We start from the raw sequence: 21,921 nt of genomic DNA, 5'->3' as shown, positions 1-21,921 counted from the left end.
GGCAGGGCCTTGGACCCTTGCTGCACACCTGTGGCCCCAGAGACAACAGGCTTAGTGGGAGGGATATCCACCCACAGCCAGATTTTTCTCAGTTAAACAGTATAATACGCATCAGACATGTGTAAGAACTGCTGATGTGTGTCAAAATTCCCATTTGCACAGGAGTGCTTATCTAACACAAAAGCATAAGGACAACCACATTCACAGAGGCAGCTGCTACTTCTGGATACCGCTCTCCCCTGAGACAGGAGGGGAGGATGTGTATTTGAAGTCAAATGGTGGGGACACTCTGGTCCCAGGAAACAGACCTACATGGGCAGTGTGCAGTGATGTCTGTCACACTGGAGAGGAGAACCAGTGAACACAGGCACAAACGTAGAGCACAGGGCTGAAAGTACACAGCAAGGTTTATGGGGATTCCACACAAGAACCAAGCAACAGCTCCAAGCGGAGTGTGGCGTGCATCTCAACACAGTCATCCCTAGGTAAGCCTGTGGTCCCTGAGGGAAGGCAGAGGTCACTCTGGGCCTCTGTCTCTGGGTCCTGTTTCCATGCCCACCTGGGGACAGGGTAGTGTCCCTGTGATCATAAGTACAGGTGGTTGTGGGGCACATTGCGGACTGTTCTACAAATGAATTAGCCCCTCACATCTGGAATTTCCCCTTATCCACTGGGGAGTCACCAGTATTGCTTCAGAACAGAACAACGATTGCCCTGCTTTGATTTTAATGGTCCTGCCTCCTCCAGACAGACCCTCCAGGAAAGGCTTTCCTGAGTCTTGCCCATGAGGAAGAAAGGCATCTTTTCCAGGTTAGTCTTCCATCCATTGTCTCCAAAATCTATACAAACATCATCACCTGGAAATACTCACATGTCATTAAGTAAATGTGACTGTGTGAGTGCAGGGTTTTGTGTTGTGTTTTGGTCACTGTGACAAAATAATTTAAAAAATACAATTTATGGGATAAACGTTGTTTTTTTTTTTGGCAAAGCTTGACTGAGTTTCTTTTCATGGCTGATTGCCTACAAGGATGAACATCTTGTGAGCAGGAACTAAGGGCACTGAAGAGGAAAGGTATCTTTAGTGCATGGCCTACAGGAAGCAGAGAAAGAAGAGGGCCCCAGGGACACACAGTCGCCAGGCCCTTCCCCCAGTGACACACGCCCTCCTGCCATGTCCCAAGTCTGGCCCTGGCTGCATCGTCTAACACAGAGGATCTCTGTGGGACAGTTCATATCCAAACCATCACAGCAGGAGAAATTGGGCCTGATACACCTTGCAGCAAAAGTCTTTCCATCTGTTGACCATTTATACCGGATCACAAGGTTTCTAATTCCAAAATAAAATAGAAGGAAAGACACATTATACTTTCTACATTTCCAGTTAAAAATAGAAAGAATAAAGTCATCAGGGATTCATCAACAAGAAGGCTTTGTAACTCTGAGTGACATACTCCCATATTCCCAATCTCATAGCCTGGTATTCCTCCCATGAAGAGAATACAGGTCAAATAAAAGAGGAAGGGCAGACCTGTTGGCAGTGTCCTTCACGGTATGTCCTCACTTGAACTCTGTGTTCTAATCCATATGTCCTGCTGTGTCCACACGATGGCCAGTGAGAAGACAGAGGGAGACAGGCTGCTTCCAAAGGCAGAAGGTGAGGTGTTGGCAGGAGGAACTTGGTTCCCACACTCACCTCACATCGACCACTTCCTGGGAACAGTGACTGCACTGTTGATATCATGGGTCCTTTCCTCATAGGAATTCCTGACTGTCTTGTGTTTAATGTCTTTTTTATTTAAAACATTGACCAATTCTTTGTATAAAAATTGATAGTTTGTATTTTCATTTAGGTGTGAGATTTAAAACCACATTTTATAGTATATGAACATGTCCAAGTGAGTTCTTGCTTCCCATGTGATACTCAGAAAGTGGAAGCAGCCCAAGGATCCTGCAGCTTGCTTATTAACATGTTTTGTGTCCATCCTAGGAATGCTACCCATCATGAAAATGAAGGTTTGACACGCATTACATCATGATGAGTTGGTGATACTCATGGCAATTGAAAGACGCCAATAAACAAAACACATGCTTTAATCCTAGAAAAGCAAAACACACATTTTAAGTCCACTAGAGACAAGGATAATTAAATTACCTAGAAGATGCGTTTATCATGGGACCTGTTGGAGAAGGAAGGGAGGACGTAGAGAGGACAGGAGCAATGGTAGGGCTTGACATAGCTCACTTAGGGTCCATAAAGGCTGCACAGGAGGGAAGAGCAACAAATAAACTAATGTTACTCCTCTGTGTGACATTTACACTGTCAATCATAGTCTCTTGATCCATCTATAGGGAAGATTGGATAACTCAGGTGAGGGTGTGATGGGAAGGTAGACAGTAGTGTAGGGATTTTCTTTGATTCCTGAAAACACATCAGCATGAACCTGGAATTATGCACCTTCATTAAGGGAAGACCAGGTGCATGAAAGTCACAGGAAGGTCCTGCAGACATCACTAGGCAGGCCCCTCTATCCTTGAGCTGGTCCAAGGGAAATGTATCCTCATGGTGAGGAGCATGGATTCAGTTATGAGAAGCATCTTATCCTGCATATCAATCTAGAAATATTGCCAAAAGCGTCCACTGTTTTAAATAGAACAGGAAAAAGTCAAGATAAAATTGAACTAGATGTCAACTACTAAGCCAAGCAGGGGAAGGAGGGATAGGGAATGGGGTGGGGATCAGGTAGGGGCTAACTGGGCGATATGTGCATGTATGTCTACAAAAGTTTTTTTTATCCCATTATGATGTATGAATAGAGTGCACCAATAAAAAAATTATAAAAAAGATAAAATTGAAATCATTTACATGGTTATCTCTGTACAAGTAAATGAAATAATATTACTAAACATAGATTGAAGGAATACAGTTTTCTTGATTCACTTACATAATAGTGAAGTATTTTAATAAAAGCTAATATTCTATCTGCAATTATATATAAAACTATGATTTAAAGGGTATGCCCATCAAAGTACAATCTGCTAATAAAATCACATGTTGCTGACTACTGTCAGTGAGCAGACTCCCCGGACACCAACATCTGATCAGAGAACCTCCCTGACTGAGTCGTCTCCTCAGCAGAGCCTGCTATATGGCAGGAGGACATGCAAATAGGACTGCCCTTTGCTGATGAAAACCAGCCCAGCCCTGACCCTGCAGCTCTGGGACAGGAGCCCAGCCCTGCACCCAAGGGACCCCAGTCAGTGATCAGGACTGCACACGGAGGACCCACCATGGAGTTTGGGCTGAGCTGGGTTCTCCTGGTTGCTGTGTTGAAAGGTAATTCATGGGGAACAGGAGACGATGAGTGTGAGTGGACGGGAGTGAGAGACACAGTGGACTGTGGCAGTTTCCTGAGCAGGATTCTCTGTGTTTGCAGGTGTCCAGTGTGAGGTGCAGCTGGTGGAGTCCGGGGGAGGTTTGGTGCTGCCTGGTGGTTCCCTGAGACTCTCCTGCCTGGCCTCTGGATTTAACTTCGGTGGTTACTACATGAGCTGGATCCGCCAGGCTCCAGGCAAGGGGCTGGAGTGGTTAGCACAAATTAACCCTAATGGTGGTAGCACCTACTATGCAGACTCTGTGAAGGGCCGGTTCACCATCTCCAGAGACAACTCCAGGAACACGTTGCACCTGCAAATGAGCAGCCTGAGACCTGAGGACACGGCCCTGTATTACTGTGCAAGACACACAGTGAGGGACCTCAGTGTGAGCCCAGACACAAACCTCCTGCAGGGCGCCCAGGACCAGCAGGGGGCTCTCAGGACCTCCACTTCTACCTGGATCCTTGAAAAGGAAACAGCAGAGTTGATGCATTTTCTTCTATTGTGTTCTCAGGTTCTGTCCGCATAGCACTTTTCCCTGGCAAGGTCTCTACACTTATCATGCTGGGCCTCCCATGTAAGTATCTAAGTTCAAATTGTTATTAGCATTCATTGGAAATGAGCTTTTGTCAGAATGCTGAATCCCACAGTTCCAAGACTTGAACATGTGAAACATAAAATTCTTTTATTTTTTTCTGTGGTACTGGGGTTCCTGGAAGCCCTTATACCTCCTGGCTACAGTCCCAGACCTATTTTTACTTTTTTTTTTTTTTTTTTTTTTTTTGGAAACAGGGTCTCCTAACCTGAGCGATCCTCCTGTCTCTGCCTTCCAAGCGCGGGATTACTAGCGTGCGCCACCACACCCGGCATCATAAAATTCATTATACCTAAATCCCTAAAGGTTAAAATTTCAAAATTATAATGCTCTGAAAATTTTACTTATTCTCAAAGTTGTTTAAAATCATTAAAAGGCAATTATTCATATTCCACAGGTGGTTTATGCATGAAATACAAAAAAGCACACAAATCATGTCAAAGCCCCATTACATGATTAATTAATCCATTATACCACATATACATTTACATTAGTAGTGCTCCAGTGTGTATGATCCTCACCATCTCATTGGTGTGGCATGTATGAGAAGATGACGTACATTCAGAAAGAAAGTACTTGAAATCTAATGGCATGTCATTTTGATTTTTAACTGTGTGACAAAGATATTTAACAATGGGCGTCCAAAATGCAGACCAGAAGGACACTTGCACTTCCCAGAGGGGACTGGCTTGCAGGCTGGGGTGATAGAGTTGAGAGTCTGTCTGTGTGTGAGCTCAGGTCTACAGTCCAGGGGGCAGGCTGGCAGAAGAGGAAAGTGACCCTGTGACCTACTCTGTGCTTTATGGGATGTCAGGTGTATTCATGGGCTTCACATAGAGTCACAGAGCCAGCAGGATGCATACATTCCCTGCAGGGAACCGGCAGGCACACTGGGGTGCTCAGTGATGAATCTGTCTGTTTCAGACCTCATGTACACAGGCCAGGAACACAAGAGGGAAAGATGACCTGTAGGCTGGAGCCTGCCAGGAAAGCTAGACTGACCCTCTGTGGTGCAAGGGCCCTTCCCCTCAACCTGTAGAGTCCAGGGTGCTGGGAGAGCAGGAGGACCCACCATGCAGACGGAGCCACCTCCCTGCAATAAGAGTGTGCTCTTGTTCTGACGGCACATCAAGTGTCAGACCCAGGAGGAGGGCAGCATGGACAACACAGAGGGCTAGGAGCAGAGACAGAGTGTTACCTGAGACTGTGTCTGGAATCTCCAGCCCCAGATGTATGCTGGAGGCTTGTTCTGGAACTGATGGCGAGCCTGCTCTGAGCAGCGCCTGCCTGCACCTGTGGGTTCTCAGGTGACCCTCCACCTCAGGAGCCTGAAGAGATGACCGCCTCCCCATGCATGGGGAGTGTCCACCCTATCACTAGACTGACATATCACACGTGGGCCTCTGGGTGAGGCTGGTGTTGGGGCCAGCAAGCCCAGAATCAGACCCCACCATGAAGCAAGACTGGAGCTGGGGTCTCCTAGGCCAGGATCAGAGCCTGCCAAGGGGTGAGGCTGCTGCTGGGGCCTGCGAGGCTGGGATCAGTTCCTGCCCTGAGACAAGGCTGGTGCTGGGGCCTTGGAGGCGGGTATCAGAGCCTGCCGAGTGGTGAGGACAGTGCCGGGGCCAGCAAGGCTGGGATCAGAGCCTGCAGTAAGGCAAGGCCGGTGCCGGGGCCAGCAAGGCCGGGATCTGAGTCTGCCGTGAGACAAGGCTGCTGCTGCAGCCTCTGAGGCCGTGATTGGAGCCTGCTGATGGTTTAGGCCGGTGCCAGGGCAAGCAAGGCCAAGATCAGAACCTTCCATGAGGCAAGGCTGGTCCTGGGGCCTTGGAGGCTGGTATCAGAGCCTGTCAAGTGGTGAGGCTGGTGCCAGGGCCAGTAAGTCCGGGATCAGAGCCTGCCATAAAGCAAGGCCGGTCCTGGGGCCAGCAAGACAGGGATCCGTGCCTGCCAAGTGCTGGGCTGTAGCTGAAGCCAAGAAGGCCAGGATAGGAGATGCCTTAAAGCAATGCCTGTGCTAGGGCCTCCAAGGCCAGGATGCAGCCTGCCATGAGGCAAGGCCAGTACTGGAGCCAGCAAGGCCAGGATTAGAGTCTCCGGGGTGGCCAGGCCAGTGCCGGGGCCTTCAAGAGTGGGATCAGAACTTGCAATAGGGCATACACAGAGAAATATCACAGAAAACAAAACAAAAATCAGATGCTTTCCCTAATATGCAAAAACTAGGAAGAAATGGGTAAAAGGAGGAAATCTGATTGAAGAAGGGGCCCTATGGAGGAGCAATTACGGTGACCAATCAGAGAGCATGGGATGGGGAAGATGGAACCTCTTTACAAGATGTGATGTATGGAAACAAATATATCAAAGTCAATCACTAAATCAAGCATGGGATTGAGGGGGGAGGGAGTGGGATGGGGATTGGATAAGGGCCAAGTGGATGATGTGTGCTTAGAAATCCTTACAAGTCTTGTATTCCATTGTGATGTTAGACTACAATGAACCAATCAAAATACATTAAAATTTTTTTAAATCTCTTTATAGATGGACACTAAAAAAAAAAAAAAAAAAAAGAATGTGCTAGGATTCAAAGATAGTAAGAAAGCCCTGACCTTAAGAAAAGTGTTGGGCTGGTAGGAATACAAACAGAATCATAAGATCAAAGTATGACCAAATAAGCAATATGCACCAGGTGCCTCAAGATGCTCCGGCACCAGAGATGGGGTTCAGGCCACTAGGAGGAAGGTGTCAAGAATATGCTTCGAGTTTGGGAGATGATATCTGGGCGGAGAATCAACAGTTGAGTGGGGCCTCTATAAGAATATGAGAGAGCAGGAAATATTCTACATTTAGTGAAAAGTATAAGGAAAGAAAAGGAAAGTATATAGATATTATGAATGATGACTGCAAGGAAACAGAGCAGTCATATAGTATTAGAACATAAGTTGTAAACCTAGAAAGTCTAATGCAAGTATTGCTTTCTCTGGGTGTGGTGGTGCATGCTTGTAATCCCAGCATCCAGGAGGCTGAGACCAGAGGATCGCGGTTTGTGGACAGCCTCAGCTACTTAGGTCCTCCACAACTTGGTGGGATCCTGTTTCAAAATAAGAATAAAAAATAGGGCAGGGGGTGTAGCTCGGAGGTTGAATGTCTCTGAGTTCCATTCCCAGACCTGCCAAAAAAATAAATAAAATAAAAAAGTAAAAAATAAAAAATAAATAAAATCTGATTTTGTTCAGTGTCATGGCTTATCCTCTTTGTAATGAGTTCCCATGAAAATTTCCTTTCATTAATGTTCTGTGCTTACTATGATGTCTTTGGATTACAATAATTATGATAGAAAGAAATGCCACGTGTATTAACTCAGAGAATAACTACAGTTTTTATGCCTGTATTTAATTGCAATAAATCATCTAGACACTGACAAACCTCATTTAGCTAGAAAAAAATCCTGTTGTATGGTTCTTAACTTTTTGTGACTAATCTCACTTAGTATGATGTTCTCCAGTTCCATCAATTTCCCCACAAATGATGTGATTTTGTTGTTTTTTTTTGCGAAGTAAAATTCTATTGTGTACATATCCCATAGTTTTGTTATCCAATCATATGTGAGGAATCTGGGAGAAAGAGGGTCATAGGAGAAATTCTGGAAGATTAAGAAACCATAGTTGAGCAAATAATGGGACTCACTCAAGAAGATGGGAGGGCAGAAGTGGGAAATTATTTCATGTCCATGATGTACATTCACAGACATTTCAAAGTCAGTCAGTAAGCCAAAGTGAGAAGGAAGGAGGGGAGGAGCTGGGGTGGTTATTGGGGAAGGGCTAAATGAATGACGTGTGCATGTATACCTGTACCATCCTGTACCCCAGTAAGATGTATGACTGCAAACACCAATAAAAAAGAAAAAATCATATGGAAAATGAAAATGTGGGAATAAAGCCAAAAGAGTAAGGAAAGTTTAACAGAAATTGGGGTAGAGATGGTGCACTTTTCCTTAGAGGCAGTCCCTCAAATCTGGCTGATTTCACTCATAATTGCATTGTATCGTGTGAGATCATGGTGAATCATTGCTATTTTACTTAGAACATGACTTTCTTGGGGGAATATTTTGCATCCTTTTCTATAAGGAACTGCTTTTCAAGAGTCTTATGTCCTCTGCACGTGTGTCTACCTGTGGGTCCTCTGTGGATCCATGTCTTCTGTGCCGTGCTTCAATGTGTTTTAGAGAACATGGAAATCCATCTGTGCTCTCCTACACAAAGCACAGATTTGACTGAAGCAGTGCTGCGGAGTGAGAAGGAACATAATTAGACAGAGTCTTCTCATCCTAGGATGCTCTTAATTATCTTCAGACCTACCCTGGACCTGCAGAGCTTCTGTCAGAGGAGCCCTGGCCTCCCCTGACCGGGCTTCACCTTTGGGAGGAGTCTAACAGCCTGGGTTGAAGGCTTTGGGGCATCCGGGGGGATTTCTGAAACAAGGTTGACGCCAGGTTCTGTGGGGCAGTGAAGCCAGATCCTTCTTCAAAGTGCTCGTGATAACATTCACTCCAAATGCATGAGAAGGTCTTTGACTTGGGATGTCGCATATTCATCCAGGTCACTGTGGAAATGTGCTTCTTGAGACCTGTGACTCTGCGTGGTCCACACAGGGGCCCAATTCCCAGTGTTACTGCCGTGGCTCGGGGGTCAGTGCATCCACTCTGCAGAGGAGCTTGAAACACACTGGGCTGTGGTCTCTGTTGTCCTCCAGTATTCCAGAGCAACAGACACAGCTGGTGGGGATTCTCCACATCCCTGGCAGATTCTGCAAGAGGGCAGAGGTCTCCGCCTCTGTGGGTCCACGCCTGTGCGCTAGATATCCTCATGCTTTATCACGGCTGAGATTTATTACTGCTTACCTACATCTAGAAATGCAACCGTTTTTCCAGATCATTTTCCATTTGGAAACTTCTGCCCAGCAAACCTGAAGAAGAATGCTATTTTCCTTCAACTGTGGGAGAAAAGTGTGAGGACTTACAGAGGGCAGGAGCAATGGTAGGGCCTTCACATGCGCACTATAGAGTCCATGAAGGCTGCATAGGAGGGAACACCAGCAAATAATCAAATTTTACTCCCCTGTGTGACATTTACACTGTCAATCATAGTCTCTTGATCCATCTATAGGGAATGATTGGATAACTCAGGTGAGGGTGTGATGGAAAGGTAGACAGTAGTGCAGGGATTTTCTGTGATTCCTGACAACACATCAGCATGAACCTGGAATTATGTACCTTCATTAAGGGAAGACAGGGTGCATGAAAGTCACACCTGCCCTCAGCAGGAAGGTCCTGCAGACATCACTACGCAGGCTCCATATCTATGAGCTGGTCCAGGGGCAGTGTAGCCTCGTGGTGAGGAGCATGGATTCAGTTATGAGAAGCATCTTATCCTGCATGTCAAACCAGAAACATTGCCAAAAGCATTCATTGTTTCAAATAGAAGAGAAAAAAGTCAAAATAAAATTGAAATCATTTACATGGTTATCTCTGTACAAGTAAATGAAATAAGATTACTAAACATAGATTGAATGAATACAGTTTTCTTGATTCACTTACATAATAATGAAATATTTTAATAAAAGAATATTCTATATGCAATTACATATAAAACTATGATTTAAAGGTTATGCTTATCAAAGCACAATCTGCTAATAAAATCACATGTTGCTGACTGCTGTCAGTGAGCAGACTCCCCTGATCACCTACATCTGATCAGAAATCCTCCCTGACTTAGTCCTCCCTCAGCAGAGCTTGTTATATGGCAGGAGGACATGCAAATAGGGCCGCCCTCTGCTGATGAAAACCAGCCCAGCCCTGACACTGCAGCTCTGGGACAGGAGCCCAGCCCTGCACCCAGGGGACCCAAGTCAGTGATCAGGACTGCACACGGAGGACCCACCATGGAGTTTGGGCTGAGCTGGGTTCTCCTGGTTGCTGTGTTGAAAGGTAATTCATGGGGAACAGGAGATGCTGAGTGTGAGTGGACGGGAGTGAGAGATACAGTGGACTGTGGCAGTTTCCTGAGCAGGATTCTCTGTGTTTGCAGGTGTCCAGTGTGAGGTGCAACTGGTGGAGTCCGGGGGAGGCCTGGTGCTGCCTGGAGGGTCTCTGAAACTCTCCTGCCTGGCTTCTGGATTCTCTGTCAGTAACTATGTCATGCACTGGGTCCGCCAGGCTCCAGGCAAGGGGCTGGAGTGGGTCTCAGCCATTGGTGGTAGCACCTACTATACAGACTCTGTGAAGGGCAGATTCACCATCTCCAGAGACAACTCCAAGAACACGGTTCACCTGCAAATGACAGCCTGAGACCTGAGGACACGGCCCTGTATTACTGTGCAAGAGACACAGTGTTGGGACCTCAGTGTGAGCCCAGACACAAACCTTCTGCAGGGACACATAGGTCCTGCAGGGGATTCTCAGGACACACTCAGCAAGTGATCATTTCTCTGATGTAAGTTCTAAGGAGAGAGAGGGAGAATTACTCTGTGTGCATTTAATCCAGGGGAATTGTATCACTGAGATAAACCCTTACCCATTTTTTCAGGTTTTTTTTTTCAAATGGCCTTACTAGGTTGTTGAGAGGCTTGCTAATTTGGTGAGGCTTGACTTGTACATGAAATCCTCATGGCTCAGTCTCACAAGTACTGGGAATAGAGCCATGAACCACCGCACAGTGCTCCAGGATGTTTAAAATCTATATTTGTTCAGTGTCGCAGGTTTTTCTCTATGTAAAGAGTTCCCATGAAAATTTCCTTTCATTAGTATTCAGTGCTTACTATGATGTCTTTGGATTACAATAATTATGATAGAAAAAAGCCACGTATATTAATTCAGAGAATAACTACAGGTGTTATGCCTTACTTAATTGCAATAAATCATCTAGACTCTGACAAACCTCATTTATCTATAAACAATGCTATAAACACACAGTTAGTTCTTCACTGAAAGTTTTGGAGAATTCAGCTAGGAACCCATTGGGGCCTGGGCTTTTCTTTGTTGGCAGATTTTGATTGCTGTTTCTATTTCTTTGTTTGCTATTGGTTGGTTTAGGCTTGCTATGTCCTCTTGGTTCAGTTTAGGTAGGTTATATGTGCTTAGAAATCTATCGATTTCTCCATGTTTTCCAGTCTGTTGGAGTATAAATTCTCAAAATAGTTTCTAATAATCCTTTGAATTTCCCCTCCATCTGTGGTGATGTCTCCTTTTTCATTTCTGATTTTAATAATTTGAGTTGATTCTCTCTTTCTTTTGATTAGGTTTGCCAGGGGTTTGTCAGATCTATTAATCTCAAAGAACCAGCTTTTTTTAACAATTTTTTTATTGAACATAAATAGTATACATTTACACTATATTTGGTGCCCTCTCCCCCCCACCCCCGTTTTCTCTTCCCCCCTCCCACCAATGGTTGTCCAGGTTAACCATGTCTTATTCATAATTTTACACATGTTCAGGTGTAGACCCTCATTAATCAAGATCGGCCTTTCTCCTCTCCTATCTTTCCATTAAAACTTAGCTAGTATTTCCCCTGTAATATCTGGAGTCCCACTGGTATCCTTTGTGTTTTCTAGTTTGGGCATATTAGAGGAAACATGTGTATCTTCTCCTTCTGTGCTTGGCTGATCTCACTTAACATGATGCTCTCCAGGGCTTTCCATCTTCTTGCAAATGATATTGTTTTTTTCTTCTTTATGGCTGAATAGAATTCCATTGTGTGTATTTCCCACAGTTTTGCTATCCATTCATCTGTTGATGGTGATCTGGGTTGGTTCCATGCCAAGACCGCCTGCCGCCTCGGCATCTATGTGTTGAGACCCCACTCCACATAGTTAATCGGCAACAAGCCCCGAGAAGGAGGTGTCGTCTCTGGCCAAAGTACCCCCCACTTTTAGATACCCTTCATGACTATTATTTTCTTGGTAATGATTCCTTTTAACTCTCTACACAAATTGCTCCAGTGATGTGAGATCAGGACTATAACATTGAGTCCGTGGAAATAAATTCTCTAATAATTTGTCTAAACGTCCTTGGCTCTGCTCAAAAATAATGAAAAACTGGCCAGAACTCAGACGCTGTGATAAGCATTCCAGCTGCAACAATCACAAATGGCCTCTGACCCTCATTTAAAGTAGCTCAGTTCAAAATTATTGTTTACCCTTGAAATCCTGCCTAGAGACAGAGAAGATAAAAACCTTGTGTGTGACCTTAAAGCAATTTAGTTGATAAACAACTTAGCTGCCCAAATACAATAGACCCAAGGAAAAAGATTGTTGACTTTTACCTCAGTGTGAGCATTCCTGGAGATAGGGAGACTGGCCGCATGGTTAGAAATAAATATGACAAAATAAAGGACAGACGTTCTAAATATATATATATGAAGGAAAGGAAATACCGTAAGAGTAAGAAAAGCATTTTTGCATGAAGAAGAGCTTATCATAAAAAAGTCCCAACTGGGAAAGAAAGGAATTAGAAAGTTAGAAACAGGCTGCAGAGAGTTTGTGACAGGGAAGTGGATTATTAAAAATGAGTAGGCTTTTAATAGGCTTGTTGTCTAAAGAAGAGTGCTCAGCAGTTAAGGAAATACATCTGACAATTAGAACTAAGAACCTTGTGGTGTTGTTTGTGATATTTTGTCAGCCAAACTGTGTTGTGAGTATGCTTAAGCTTTCAAATTTAGAAGATAAGATGCCAACACCTGAAGAAACTCCATCACATCCACCTGAATCACCACATTTCCCCACACTTGCTATATGAACTGAGCCCAAAAGATGGAAAGTTCCAGGAAAAGTTAAAGAAGATTCCCCGAGAAGCTCCCAAGCCTTGACTATGCCAGTTTATTCTGGGAGGTTGCCACCTGGAACTGCTTATCTGCGAGACCTTGGAGAGGATCAGGAGTTAATCTTTCGAAGGCCAACAGCCAGCTGAAAGACACCCACCCCTCTTTCTCTTATTATTAACTTTACTGGTGAAGGGTATAAATTTCTTGGGGTTTTTGTAATAAAGTGTCATTGGCTCAAGAAGCCTTTGTCCACCTCAGGTTCTTTCCAAAGCGTTGTACCAAAAAACTTAAGAAATTCATAGAGGGGAAAGAATCGCTGCAGATAAGTTTCTGCAGAACTTCACCTGCCTTTTGCCCCATCTTTCTGAGGATTTGACCGGGAGCGGACAATAACGACCCGACTGAGTTTAGTCTGCAACAGTTCCATATTTTGGCTATTACAAATTGTGCTGCTATGAACATAGGTATGCATATGTTGCTGTATTTCTCTGAATTCAACCCCTTTGGAAAGATACCCAGGAGTGGTATAGCTGGATCATATGGTGGATCTATTCCCACCTTTCTTAGGAATCTCCACACAGATCTCCATAGTGGCTGAACTAGTTTGCACTCCCACCAACAGTGTAAAAGAGTTCCTCTTTCCCCACATCCTCGCCAGCATTTGTTGTTGTTTGATTTCTTTATGCTTGCTACTCTGACTGGGGTTAGATGGAATCTCAGTGTAGTTTTGATTTGCATCTCCCTGATGGCCAGTGTTGAAGAACATCTTTTCATGTATCTATTAGCCCTTTGTATCTCTTCTTTTGTGAAGTGTCTATTTAGTTCATTTGCCCATTTCTTGATCAGACAAGAGAAGGAAATCAAAGAAATCCACATAGGAAGAGAGGAAGTAAAATTTCCTTATTCGCAGATGACATGATCCTTTATCTGGAAGACCCAAAGAACTCAACCAAAAGACTTCTGGAGCTGATTGACAAATTCAGCAAAGTCGCAGGTTACAAAATCAACCTAAAGAAATCAGTGGCCTTTCTTTATGCCAACAATGAATCCACAATGAAAGAAACAAAAACAACAATTCCATTCACTATAACCTCAAAACCAATAAAATACCTAGGAATAAACCTAACCCAAGATGTAAAAGACCTCTACAACAAAAACTATAAAACATTAAAGAAAGAAATAGAAGAAGACCTTGGAAGATGGAAAGATCTCCCGTGCTCATGGATAGGCAGAATAAATATCATCAAAATGGCCATTCTGCCAAAACTGATTTATAGGTTCAATGCAATTCCCATTAAAATACCAGTGACATTCTTCAGAGACCTAGAAAAATCAATCATGAACTTCATATGGAGAAAGAAAAGACCTAGAATAGCCAAAGCAATTCTCAATAACAAGAAACACGCAGGAGGCATTACAATCCCAGACTTCAAACTATACTATAGAGCAATAGTAGTAAAAACAGCATGGTACTGGCACAAAGACAGATATACTGACCAGTGGATTAGAATAGAAGATGCAGAAACAAACCCACACATCTTTAGTCAATTAATCTTTGACAAAGGGGCCAAACACATACGCTGGAGAAAAGACAGCCTTTTCAACAAGTGGTGCTGGGAGAACTGGCTATCCATTTGTAAAAAGATGAATCTAAACCCCTATATCTCACCTAACACAGGAATCAACTCAAGATGGATCAAAGACTTAGAAATTAGACCTGAGACTGTGAAGTTAGTAGAGGAGAACATAGGTTCAACACTACAACATATTGGCACAGGCAGTAACTTTCTCAACAAAACCTCCAAAGCTCAGGAAATTAAAGCAAGAATAAACAAGTGGGATAACATCAAACTAAAAAGTTTCTTCTCATCAAAGGAAACTATCAATAACCTAAAGAGGAAGCCTACAGAACGGGAAAGGATCTTTACCAGCCACCATTCTGATAGGGGGCTAATATCCAGAGTATACAAAGAGCTCAAAAGACTCTACACTAGCAAAACAAAGAACCAGCTTTTTGTTTTGTTGATTCTTTGAACTGATTTTTGTTCTCTATTTCATTTATTTATGCTCTGATTTTAATAATTTCCTGCCTTCTGCTGGCTTGGGGATTAGACTGTTGCAGTCTTTCTAGGTCCTTGAGTTGTGTCATTGGGTTGTTTGCTTGGTGGCTTTCTATTCTTCTTATGTGGGCACTCAATGCTATGAACTTTCCTCTCAACACTGCCTTCAAAGTGTACCATAGATTTTGGTAAGTTGTTTCTCTATTTTCTTTTAATTCCATAAATGTCTTTATTTCTCCCCTAATTTCTGCTCTTACCCACTTGTCGTTCAAGAGTGTATCATTCAATCTCCATGTATTTAAATAGTTTATTTTGGGTTTCCTCTTGTTGATTTCTACTTTCATTCTATTATGATCTGAAAAGATGCAGGGAATTATATTACATCTTTTGAATTTGCTGGTGCTTTCTTTGTGCCCCAGAATGTGATCTATTTTGGAGAAGGTGCTATGGGCTGCTGAGAAGAATGTGTATTCTGTTTTTTCTGGTTGAAATATTCTGTATTGTCTATTAAGGCCATTTGGTTTATAGTTTTCATCAGTTCTGCAGAGTCTTTACTCATCTTGGAGACAGTGATAGAGTGCTCTCCTAAAGAATACTTACATAGTGGTGTGCACAGAGACAGAGAAGATGTTTGCTAGAAAATGCGGCCATCCTCGACCTGGTGCCAATGCTTTTGTGAGACTGCTTGTGAGCATAACAATCCGTCTAATTCATGCTTCCCATGTATGCACGCATGAGTGCCACATGTTCCTTTAAAATCTATCTGAGCCGGGCGTGGTAGCGCACACTGGTAATCCCCGCTCTTGGGAGGCGGAGACAGGAGGATCTCGCAGTTCAAAGCCAGTCGTGCTGGCTTAAGAAACCCTATTTCCAAATGAAATATAAAATAGGTCTGGGAGTGTAGTCCGGAAGTAGAAGGGTTTCATCTCCAGTACCACAAAAAAAAAGTCTATCTGAATTGGCTCCAGTGAATTTCCAATAAGTAGACAATCATCAGTACAAATTTTTTTTAAAATGCTGAGCTTTATTTTAGTTGACAGCAATCATCTTTTGTTGTATTCTCCCTTTGAAACTTGAAACAATGTTTTCCACCCTTGTTGCTATCATTTGCCTTATCGTTATTATTATTATTATTATTATTATTATTATTATTAGGGTCAGGGGTCTTGTGATGATGAATAAAATCATACATGAAAAAGGTCTTCAGTAAGAGATACAAATGGCCAATAGATACATAAAAAGATGTTCAACATCACTAGTCATCAGGGAGATGCAAATCAAAACTACGCTGAGGTTCCATATAACTCCAATCAGAGTGGCAAACATAAAGAAATCAAACAACAATTGCTGGTGAGGATGTGGGGAAAGAGGAACTCTTTTACACTGTTGGTGGGAGTGCAAACTAATTCAGCCACTATGGAGATCAGTGTGGAGATTCCTGAGAAAACTGGGAATAGATCCACCATTTGATCCGGCTATACCATTTAGGGTATCTTCCCAAAGGGGTTGAAATCAGAGAACTACGTTAACATGTGCATACCCATGTTCATAGCAGCACAGTTTGTAATAGCCAGTATATGGAACCAACCTAGATCTCCATCAACAGATGAATGGATTGCAAAATTATGGGAAATACACACAATGGAATTATATTCAGCTATAAAGAAAAGTATAGCATTTGCAAGAAGATGGAGGGAGCTGGAGAACATTATGTTAAGTGAGATTAGTCAAGAACACAAAGAGAAGGGACATATGTTTTCTCTAATATGTCCAAGCTAGTGTATAGCGGTACTACCAGAGGGATTCCAAATGATGGAGGGGAAATCTCAGCAAAGCTTGAAAGGAAGGATAGGAAAGGAAGAAAGCTGAGGTTGTTCAATGGAGGAGGTACATACGAATATGTGTAATAGCATAAATACTACATGATTAACCTGGACACTCTCTATGGGGTGGGGGGGAATGGAGGGGAAGGGCATGAAGCACAATGTAAATGTACACCACTCTCAATATGTTCCACTTATAAACAAATAAAAATTAAATTAAAAATAAATAAATAAAACACATGGTACTAATGCAAAATTCTCCAAGTGCCTATTTGCAAGGATTAGCACCCAGGGCCTGCTGACAGCAGGTGAGAGAGGGGTCAGCAATCCAGAGTAGGAGAACAGATGCCCCTGTGCTGGCCACAGTCATGACAACAACCTCAGAACCTGTTATTTATGACAAAAAGCACAGCAGAGACCCCAGACAGTGAGTAAGGAATATTGGGTCTGGTGATGTCACACGTACATCAAGCAGATAGATAAAGACTTTTACTTTGACATACTGACTCTCTAAGGAACAGGGAAGCCTCTTGTGAAGGACAAACGGGTTGATAAGTAAAGAAGAGACACTGTCTCAGGACATTCATTCTGGTTTGGTAGTGTGTGCAGGGTCAGTTTTCCCCAATCCCAGGAATATTCTCAGGAGTTAAATCTTGACAGGGCATTTTGAAAGAAGGATTCCTACTTGCCATTCAGAAGTGGAAAATGGCAGAACTGTGTCTCTGGAGGCCGAGTAGAACTCCCCAAGGCATATCTTCTTTTATTAACACTCCGTATCTGGGTATTTCCATTCACTGCACGCCCTGGCTTGGTGAGAAGTGCTGGAGTAACCCTGGGCTTGCAGGGATCCTTAGGGAGGCTGACGTCGTTTCCCTGGGGTGTGTCCTGCTGGATCCCACAGAGGGGCACCTTCACTGCTTGACACTTCACACCACCTTCCTGTGGCTGTGCTGACCTGCAGCCCAGCAGGGACTGAGCTCCTTGCTCCACCTCCTCCAGACCTTGGTCTCCAGTGTTCTGGTCAGAGCCATTCTGACCTGGGGAAGAGAAATCACACGGTGGATCTGGTTTCCTGTCTCTGATGACGGGGACACTGAGCTTCTCTAGAGAATGTCTTGATTGTACCTCTAGGCCTGCCTTTTAAAGAACCATGTCCATGCCTTTGATTATAACTTAGCCCAACATGTGTTTGTTTTTGTTCTCTACTGAGTTGAGTTCCTTATATATTCTGCATATTAAATTGTTTTCAGGATTTTTAAATAGTTAGTACAAGTCAAATTCAATGATTACTTCCAACATATCTCTCCATTTCTTTAGACCCGTTTCTTGTCTACCTATACTGGATCCTTCGTTTATCTTTAGCACTTTTTAAGTGTCTCATGGAATAAGAAGTTAGACTGTGTTTATGAGATCAGACTGTGAACCATGTGAGGTTCATTCCTTCATTTTGTGCTTTTGCTCAAAGATGGTTTTGGCCCCAAAACACATGCAGAGAGCAAAGGAACAGAACAGAAGGGACAGAAATAAACCCACACACTTACAGCCAGTTGATTTTGGACAAAAGTGCCAGACACATGTGCTGGGGAAAAGGCAGCCTTTTCAACAAACGGTGTTGGGAAACTGGTTATCCATCTGCAGAAAAATGGGACTAAATCCATTCCTTGCCCTACATAGGAGTGACCTTGAGATTGATCAAAGACCTGGCAGTTTCTCTGCAGTAAGCAGAGAAATAAGACGGGACCAGGGACATACACAGTCCTAGGCCCTTCCCCAATGACACACCACCTCCTGCCATGTCCCAAGCCTGGCGCTGGCTGCGTCGCCTGGCGCACATGCTCTTCTGTGGGACAGTTCATATCCAAACCATCACAGCAGGAGAAATTGGGCCTGACACACCTTGCAACAAAAGTCTTTCCATCTGTTGACCTTTTATGCCGGATAACAAACTTTCTAATTCCAAAATTAAACAGAAAGAAAGACACATTATACTTTCTACATTTCCAGTTAAAAATAGAAAGAATAAAGTCATCAGGGATTCATCAACAAGAAGGCTTTGTAACTCTGAGTGACATACTCCCATATTCCCAATCTCATTGCCTTGTATTCCTCTCATGAAGAGAATACAGATCAAATAAAAGAGGAAGGGCGGACCTGTTGGCAGTGTCCTTCACAGTATGTCCTCACTTGAACTCTGTGTTCTAATCCATATGTCCTGCTGTGTCCACACGATGGCCAGTGAGAAGACAGAGAGAGACAGGCTGCTTCCAAAGGCAGAAGGTGCGGTGCTGGCAGGAGGAACTTGGTTCCCACACTCACCTCACATCGACCACTTCCTGGAAACAGTGACTGCACTGTTGATATCATGGGTCCTTTCCTCATAGGAATTCCTGACTGTCTTGTGTTTAAAGTCTTTTTTATTTAAAACATTGACCAATTCTTTGTATAAAATTATAGTTTGTATTTTCATTTAGGTGTGAGATTTAAAACCACATTTTATAGTATATGAACATGTCCAAGTGAGTTCTTGCTTCCCATGTGATACTCAGAAAGTGGAAGCAGCCCAAGGATCCTGCAGTTTCCTTATTAACCTCTTTTGTGTCCATCCTAGGAATGCTACCCATCATGAAAATGAAGGTTTGACACGCATTACATCATGATGAGTTGGTGATACTCATGGCAATTGAAAGACGCCAATAAACTAAACACATGCTTTAATCCTAGAAAAGCAAAACACACATTTTAAGTCCACTAAAGACAAGGATAATTAAATTACCTAGAAGATGCGTTTATCAAGGGACCTGTGGGAGAAGGGAGGGAGGACGTAGAGAGGGCAGGAGCAATGGTAGGGCTTGACATGCTCACTGTAGGGTCCATGAAGGCTTTATAGGAGGGAACACCAGGAAATAATCAAATTTTACTCCCCTATGTGATATTTACACTATCATCAATCATAGTCCCTTGATCCATCTATAATGAATAATTGGATAACTCAGGTGATGGTGTGATGAAAAGGTAGACAGTAGTGCAGGGATTTTCTGTGATTCCTGACAACACATCAGCATGAACCTGGAATTCTGCACCTTCATTAAGGGAAGACAGGGTGCATGAAAGTCACACCTGCCCTCAGCAGGAAGGTCCTGCAGACATCACTAGGCAAGCCCCACATCCATGAGCTGGTCCAGGGGCAATGTCGCCTCGTGGTGAGGAGCATGGATTCAGTTATGAGAAGCATCTTATCCTGCATGTCAATCCAGAAACATTGCCAATGGCATTCATTGTTTCAAATAGAACAGAGAAAAGTCAAAATAAAATTGAAATAATTTACATGGTTATCTCTGTACAAGTAAATGAAATAAGAATACTAAACATAGATTGAATGAATACAGTTTTCTTGATTCACTTAGATAATAATGAAATATTTTAATAAAAGAATATTCTATATGCAATTACATATAAAACTATGATTTAAAGGGTGTGCTTATCAAAGCACTATCTTCTAATAAAATCACATGTTGCTGACTGCTGTCAGTGAGCAGACTCCCCAGTTCACCTACATCTGATCAGAGACCCTCCCTTACTGAGTCCTCCCTCAGCAGAGCCTACTATATGGCAGGAGGACATGCAAATAGGGCCGCCCTCTGCTGATGAAAACCAGCCCAGCCCTGACCCTGCAGCTCTGGGACAGGAGCCCAGCCCTGCACCCAGGGGACCCCAGTCAGTGATCAGCCTAGCCCTGCACACGGAGGACCCACCATGGAGTTTGGGCTGAGCTGGGTTCTCCTGGTTGCTGTGTTGAAAGGTAATTCATGGGGAACAGGAGACGCTGAGTGTGAGTGGACGGTAGTGAGAGACACAGTGGACTGTGGCAGTTTCCTGAGCAGGATTCTCTGTGTTTGCAGGTGTCCAGTGTGAGGTGCAGCTGGTGGAATCCGGGGGAGGCCTGGTTCTGCCCGGTGGGTCCCTGAAACTCTCCTGCCTGGCCTCTGGATTCACCTTCAGTGATTACTACATGCACTGGGTCCGCCAGGCTCCAGGCAAGGGGCTGGAGTGGGTAGGTGTTATTAGAAACAAAGGCAATGGTGGCACAACAGAGTATGCTGCATCTGTGAAGGGCAGATTCACCATCTCCAGAGACGATTCTCAGAGCACGGTGCACCTGCAAATGAGCAGCCTGAGACCTGAGGACACGGCCCTGTATTACTGTGCAAGACACAGTGTGGGGACTTCAGTATGAGCCCAGACACAAACCTCCTGCAGGGTGCCCAGGACCAGCAGGGGGTGCTCAGGACCTCTAGGTGGTGCTTCTGGTTAAGAAATAGAAACAGATTGAGAATGGGTTCATTGGAATTCTTTTATTTTTTGCTGTTTTTGACTTCATTATCTATAACTGTTTTCCCTAGAAAGTCCTCTTTATTATGTTGTAAGCCTACAATGTAGTTATCAGTATTAATACATTTAATATGACAGTTTGAAATGGATTTACCATTAATCCTGAATCCCATTGAATTTCCTTTAATCCTGAATATAAATGTTAAACTAGACGAGAAGGTTATTTAACCTCGGGCATTAGAGGGATGAAGAGAACATTCTCTACGATGCATGGTGTACATTCATAAACATATCAAAGTCAATCATGAGGAGAGAGGAGGGAGGAAGGAGGCACTGGGGGTGGGACCCAGGAGGAGCTAGTGATGACGTGTGCATCTTGTACCTCATGAAGAGAATGGCAACAATGCACCAATTAAAATAATTTATGAAATCCTCAAAACTGTAATTTCTACTTTCTAAGTTTTCAAATCATCACTAATAACAATTATTTATCACAAACAATTTGCAGGAGTTTTAAAGCATCAACTACAATTACCTAGTTATTGATTTCAGAAATAACATAAACACACAGAACTAGTCATTCTTCCCATCACAACAAATCATCCAACTAAAGCACATACACATTAACAATGATAAACTCTAGAAATACTAATTACTCTTAATGTGGTGTAACATGTAGGACAGGATTACCCACATTCAGAAGAAAATATTGAAAGCAGAAAATACATTCAAATACTGTTTTAACCGTGCACCTCAGAGCCTTGTAACTGGTCATCTGAAATGGTTACAGGCAACCTATGTCAAGGATGGCAAAGGTCACTGCTGTACCTCTCGCAGCCCAGTGAAACAAGATCACAGTCACTTGACTTCACATAAATGGAGGCATGAAAATGAAAATTATTTATTGAGGGGTTAAAAATGTG

The 21,921-nt window shown here is 43.4% G+C and overlaps 2 gene segments (V, D, J or C); both read left to right on the top strand.

The window, feature by feature from the left end:
- Positions 1-9,910: 9,910 nt before the first annotated feature.
- Positions 9,911-10,316, top strand: LOC308271116 (immunoglobulin heavy variable 3-23-like). The segment is given in 2 exons: positions 9,911-9,956; positions 10,057-10,316.
- Positions 10,317-20,422: 10,106 nt separating this feature from the next.
- Positions 20,423-20,903, top strand: LOC308271115 (immunoglobulin heavy variable 3-49-like). The segment is given in 2 exons: positions 20,423-20,468; positions 20,569-20,903.
- The last annotated feature ends 1,018 nt before the right edge of the window (positions 20,904-21,921 follow it).

This window comes from Muscardinus avellanarius (assembly GCF_963383645.1).
Source record: "Muscardinus avellanarius genome assembly, chromosome: 12".
NCBI classification, from domain to species: Eukaryota; Metazoa; Chordata; class Mammalia; order Rodentia; family Gliridae; genus Muscardinus; species Muscardinus avellanarius.
This window is presented reverse-complemented; position numbering and strand designations above follow the sequence as displayed.